The sequence below is a fragment of the Borostomias antarcticus genome (assembly GCF_949987555.1).
Source record: "Borostomias antarcticus genome assembly, chromosome: 1".
Lineage (NCBI taxonomy): Eukaryota > Metazoa > Chordata > Actinopteri > Stomiiformes > Stomiidae > Borostomias > Borostomias antarcticus.
In genome coordinates this window covers 11,224,839-11,231,058 of record NC_140234.1, presented here as the reverse complement: position 1 = coordinate 11,231,058, position 6,220 = coordinate 11,224,839, and the positions used below count along the sequence as shown (strand labels likewise).

The 6,220-nt window shown below is 45.7% G+C and overlaps 1 pseudogene across 1 annotated transcript in view; it reads left to right on the top strand.

Moving 5' to 3' along the window:
- Nucleotides 1-5,997, top strand: part of LOC311307970 (TRPM8 channel-associated factor homolog) — a 15,787-nt pseudogene extending 9,790 nt beyond the window's left edge. The window contains exon 6 of the transcript in view: nucleotides 5,719-5,997. The product of the transcript in view is annotated as a TRPM8 channel-associated factor homolog (transcript). The remainder of the gene's footprint in view (nucleotides 1-5,718) is intronic.
- The last annotated feature ends 223 nt before the right edge of the window (nucleotides 5,998-6,220 follow it).

The following is a 6,220-nucleotide window of genomic DNA, read 5'->3' as shown; positions in this document are numbered from 1 at the left end:
GTTCGCAGTGAGTGCGATTTCCAAATGGGTTGAAGTTCGCAGTGAGTGCGATTACCAGCTAATCTCCGGAGTGTCTGTTTTTGTCCCCGAACGGGGTTGTGTTGTCTTTGTTTGTCTAGCGCTATTTTCGCCGGCTCAGTGGGATTTTTGAGTGCATTTTTGAGCTTCGGCTCTTGCTTTGTATTGTAAGTATTTTGTATACTTTTCCAGTAGGCTAGCTGGTTGTCTGGGAGACGCAGGAAAACAACTGTCCCGGTGATCCGCCATTGAGCCAGAGAACAAAGAACTTCCTGACTGGGTGAGTACTAAGCGGGTTAATGTGTCTTTGTTTCTTTCGAAATTGTATTCTTTCCCGCCGTGAGTTAACTATAAGGTTTCCTTTCATTGCTGTTTTGGGGTTTTAGGCTGCGTCGTGTTTATTAGGGATTTTCGCAGTATAGCTCTTATTAAACTGAATTCCCCGCGCATGGCCAAATACAACATCCGGGTCTTACATGCAACATTTTGGGAGCACCACTAGGTGTCCCTGTAACACCGGCTACTAACATATGCTATATGCAACAGGATTCTACTGCTAACTTGCATTTTGTCTAGCCCTGAGGAGATTGATGCGCTGAAGCATTATTCTGCGAGCGTTTGTTGGCAGATTTCGTTATGCGCTAAAGCATTTTCGATTTCTTACATCCCCATCTGACATTTAGTGTTAAATTTTTAGCTAAGATTCGGGCTCAGCTAGAGGTGGTTGAGATGTCTAGGTTAAGGGAAAAGCCTGTTAATTCTATAGACTGGTCTGTTTTTAAGATTTGGGAGAGAGTAGCACGAGAGCGGGTTTTTAGGTCAGGAAGGAAAGATAAGGAGGTTCAGCAAACAGTCTCTCCGCCATTTCCCCAGCAGAATAACTCTGATTTAAAATTAGATTCCCCCCCCCCCTCGACTCGTTGCTCCGTGCTCACACCCAACCAGGCTGTTGTTCTTCCCCATTTTCATGGTCCCGCCATTAGCCACGCCCCTTCTCTCATTTCGCCCCTTTCTACGAGGTATAAGGAAGAATTGGCTAGAGCTATATCTGAGGCTAAGTTTAATTTGGAACAACTGCAAATGGCTAGAGATACTCTGGAGGGACCGCAAATACACGCGCCTCTGATACGCTGCCCAAACCCTGTTCCTCGCCCTTCACAAATAAATTATGCAGCTGGTTATGTGGCCTGGACTCCAGAGATTACGGTTTATAGACCCTGGCGCTCTGATGAACTACGTGAAATAGCTAAAACCTTGCCCGATCCAACCAAAGACATTGACGAGTTTGAAAATCTTTTTAACAGTTTAGTTCGTATGTATGAGCCTCACGCAGAGGAAATCGCCATGATCATGAGACAATGCCTTGGGCTAAAATCGGTGGATGTGAAACATCCGTTTGACATTACATTGCCTTTTAATCATGCCGATTTTTCTGACCAAAACACTGCGCTGTTGAACAGAATCAAAACTCGATTCCCTAAAAAGATGGATTGGGACCGTATCACATATTGCAAACAAAATTCCGATCAACAGTTCGAGAAATTTTGGGAACGACTAGAATCAGTTTTCGCCGCACACAGTGGCATGGACAAAGGGAACGCCGATTATAAAAAGATTTTGAAACAACAATTGATGAATAACTCTCTCTCCTCTTTGTCCAACCAAGTTAGGTTGATGTGCCACACCTGGGAATCGACTTCTCTCGAAGAAGTTGTTGACAATTTCGGCTATGCGGAGCGTCTTCGTGATCACATTGAAAAGAGGGAGTTGAAAGAAATGAAGCTAGGTGCAGCCAGATTACAAGCTGCTCAGTTACAACAGCTGGACAATCAAACTGCTGGTGCGAGGTGGAACCAACAACGACCACAGTGGCGACAGAGAAACAATAGGAAGCGTTCTGGTAGGGTTAGGCGAGGAAAAAGGTATAATCGAAGTGAAGATAGAGACGATTCATGCTTCCATTGTGGTCAGTATGGCCACTGGATTGAACGGTGTCACAGTTACCGCAAGCTGAATGAAAAGGAAGAGCCTCAAATTTGGGGTCGAGCGCCACCTGCTGGAGTTCCCTTGAACAACCCATAAGGGAGATTAACTAGCCAAGATAGAGAGATTTTTTTTAAGGTAAATAAACAGAAGAAGACAGATGTAGCTGAGGACGTAAGGTTTGTGCATGATGGTGGGAGGATGAAATAGATGTAGAGCTTTTGAATCTTAAGTTGTTGTTAATGTTTCTGAAAATGATCTATTAGGTATTGGTGCGAACTCAAAAGTCTGACAGGGTTTTGAATAGGATGTTCTGTTTCTGTGAAGTTCTGTGTTGATGTTTTCAGATTTTCCTGGAGTGCATTGTGTGGGCTACCAAGGAGTAGCCCCTCGCCAGCATGAAGCTATGAACTGTGTGGAGTCACGAATGACTTGAGGGTCATTCTTGGTCCAGCATGGAAAGAGGATATGAGACAGCGCTGAGGGCTGTTCTCTTTCGATGGGGCTATCTCTCCGGCCCCCTATTTGCTTTGCTGCTGTGTGATGATTTGGTTATTTGTATGTGTTTAATGTTTTTGTTAAATATCTCATGTTTATAGTTTGAGGCACATTCATCAGGCCTGAGTGTTTTTTCTGAGTGTTTTTACAGACAACTGTCGTTCCGGGAGTGATGGGTGAATGCCGAACCAGGAGACGGGCACAGGACCGGAGGTGGAGATGGGAGTACCGACCTGTTTCCCTACAGATGGGCGATCTGGGGTTCGTGAGATGCAGGGCCAGCGCCATGTCACCAACTCACTGTGAGCGACAGATAAGTATGAAACAGGGAAGAGACCATTTTGTCCGAAGCGGTGCCCAATACTTTGTCCTCAAATGCAGAAGAGGGAAGTTTTAGATATACAAATTTTTAGCTATACAAATGAAGCTTTGATGGATTTTTTGAATTAGTTAATTGTAAATGAAGCCAGTTCATTTTAGTGTCATTTCATTTGAGTGATTTTTTTTTTTCCCTCATCTCTGTTTTATCCTGACTTCAGGGAATTTGTTTCTACCCTTAGAGGGGTGTTGTTTTGTTGAGACGAGAATGTGGTTATTTTATTTTATTTTCATAAAATCGCGAGAGAAATTCTAGAGCCAAATCCAATTGCCTTGATCATGACTGGGGACTGGGTGTGTTAAAGTCATTCTAACACTGCCGCTGATGTCACTGTAGGCAACTGCAGACTGGCTCTAATGACACTTAAACAGATACCCTGTTTAAGTTTTCCTGACTGAATAACAACATTTTTCCACAAAGCAGGAGCTTGCGCTTAACCATGTTTCTGAGTATCTCCAACAGACTGCGGATAACCGTTCCTGACCAAAGAGGGGAACCGGGAGACCAGACCAGAAGACTCTCCTTTTTTCTCTTCTATTTTGTCTCTGTTGACTCTCTCATCTGTGGATCCACAGACGGAGCACTTCATCAGCCTGTACTGGGGGAGCGGGAGCGCCGAGGTGGCCCTCCAGCAGCACGACCCGGGCCGGGCCTACGTGGAGCAGTACAGGGATGGACCGGGTTCAGTTCAAGAGCCTGTACGTGCTGCTGGCGCCCTGGCTGTGTGGTGTCCACACGGACACCGTGTCCCACCGCACCTTCACCCTGCTGAACCAGGACAGGGACTCCCTCCTCACCTTCCGAGAGCTCGCTGGCTGACCGCTCTATGTAGACCTGCCCAATGAGGAGACAAGAGACTACCAGGAGCAGATGAGCAGCCTGAGAACAGGCCAGAAAACATGGAAGAGAAGTAGATGTTGCGGGAGGAACCTACCCGTCAAAAAATGGAACTGTCAGCACATCCTCGGCCAAGTGGGCCATGGGAACATGTAATAATGGATTTTATTGAACTCTCTCCATGCCAGGGATGTCTTCAACAGAGTGAGGACCGCCATTCCTGAGGCTAAGGAGGGGTTCCTGCATCACATCTCTCCTGGGGATTGGGTCCTGGTCCGCGACCACAGACGAAGGAGCTGGAACTCGCCGAGGTGGCTCGGGCCGTACCAGGTTCTACTCACCACGCAGACAGCGATCTGAGAGGACTTCGTGGATCCATGCAAGCCATTGCCGACGGGTCCAAGCAGCAGAGGACGGTCCACCAGGGGATCGCCAACACCAGGAGATCAAGGATGCAGCTGAACCAGAGGGCTCAGAGGCCAAAGCCATGGGCTGCCACAACTGTCCTCTCCTCGGACGAGGAATAGGAGGAAAAATGACCTTGCTGGTCACCTCCTTCTCATGGTCGTTATGATGGCAACATGGAGAAACTCCACAGCCATGACCTCACAAGATGCACCACACGCACACACACCTGCACACACTGCAACTAACATTGAACATAACTGATTCAAACAACGCGACATTGAAGTTGCGATCTAGAAGAGAAGACGCCTTGCATTCCCCAGTGACATTCTATTGCCCAAAAGAGAAGTGTCACCTAAATGACTGTTGGATATACACTGTGAACAAGAGTGACCTTGACAGTCACCGCCACACTCTCCTCTCCTCTGATGAGCAATCGGAGACTGACCTTGCCGGTCACCTCCTTCTTGTGGTTGTGGTATGACAACATGGACAATCTCAACAGCAATGACTGCACCTCTAATCGCACACACTGGAACCTACATTAAACATTCAGAGACGCACACATGGAAGCTATGTTCCATAGGACATCACATGCGATTATTCACAACAAGAGTGAATGAACTTTGAAATAATCTACTAATCATATTTGTTTACAAGAGTTACAATGGTTGAAACATGAGTTGATAAATAAGTTTGGGTTTTTCCTCTAAATTGACCAAGAGGTTTTTTGCCCTTCTTACACTGGTAACCATTTATCTTTTTTGCTTTGTTAAATCAAGTTTTTTGGTGAATGGTTGTCCACTCTTAGACTATAAATAGTATATAATCATGTCATCTTTTTTTTACCTTGTTTCCTGTCAAATTTCTGAAACAAGGGGTTTTGGTGCGTGATTTTGCACGTGGAAAGAAAATAATAAAAAGAAAGAGAAAAAGATTTTTTTTTTTTTTTTTTGCTCCACCTAGTGGAGAGATTATTTCCTTTCCACATGTATAGCATATCTGACTGTTTACACTTTGTGTTTGGATTTTATATTTTATTTTTGTGTACCTGTTCAGGCACAAATGGGGGATTGTTGAGGAATTTACATCCAAACACCTTAAACCTTTGTCCTCTCACTTCTCTTGTAGTTCATCACCTCCCCCCAAGTATTCACATAGCTGTGCTAACATACAAAATGGCTTCCAGAAGGCCATCTGTCTGCTCCAGAATGGCCATCCTTTGTTCCTTTGTCCCTCTTGGAAACTGCCGCCTTTTTCTCATGTCACATGTCTTTACTCTTGGCCACGCCTGCCATTCATATGTACAATGCAGTAGCCAATCACATCCTGGAAGCACCGTACCTTTGTTTTGATTGCATATAAGCCACAGCAAACCCATAAACTTCACTTCGCTGACGAAACCACCCTTGTTGCGTTTTCAGGAAGTCCTTGCGCTCGTATTGTTTTTCACAATAAACCAGACTTAACCTTTTGAACGTATCTTGGTAAATCTTTTGACTAGATCAGTTTAAAATACCATCACACCCTCACTGCTGCTAAATAATGACATATTCACCTGCTCACCCCTCCATCCCTGTCCTCCTCTGCCCCAACAGCTCCAGGATGAGTTTGGCTGGGAGGCCTTCAAGAAGGTGTTTGCAGCCTATCACAGCATGCAGAACGTGCCTGGGGAAAACCCTGGCAAGATGAACGTATTCGCCCACACCTTCTCCCAGGCGGTGGAGAGGAACCTGGTGCCTTTCTTCAAGGCCTGGGGCTGGCCCATAGTAGCGGCCACTGAGGAGAAGCTCTCCAGCCTGCCTGTCTGGAAAGACCACCCCATGGCCCATATATTAGATTATGGATATGACAAATGTTCTACAGATTCTCACTGATTGGAATGTTGGTGATGCCTGATAAAGATCTTGCAGGCCCTGGGACCTCCTGCTCTCCCCCTCCCCGCGGTAATAAACCCAGGCCGCTGTTAGCTTTTGGCGTTCTTCTTCTGTTGCTCTGCGTTGTGTAATTTTTTTGTAAGCCTTGATAAAAGTTGCAGCAAATCTAATATGGACCACTATGTTAATAGCCTTCTTGTGGTGATAATTATGAAATCACCCC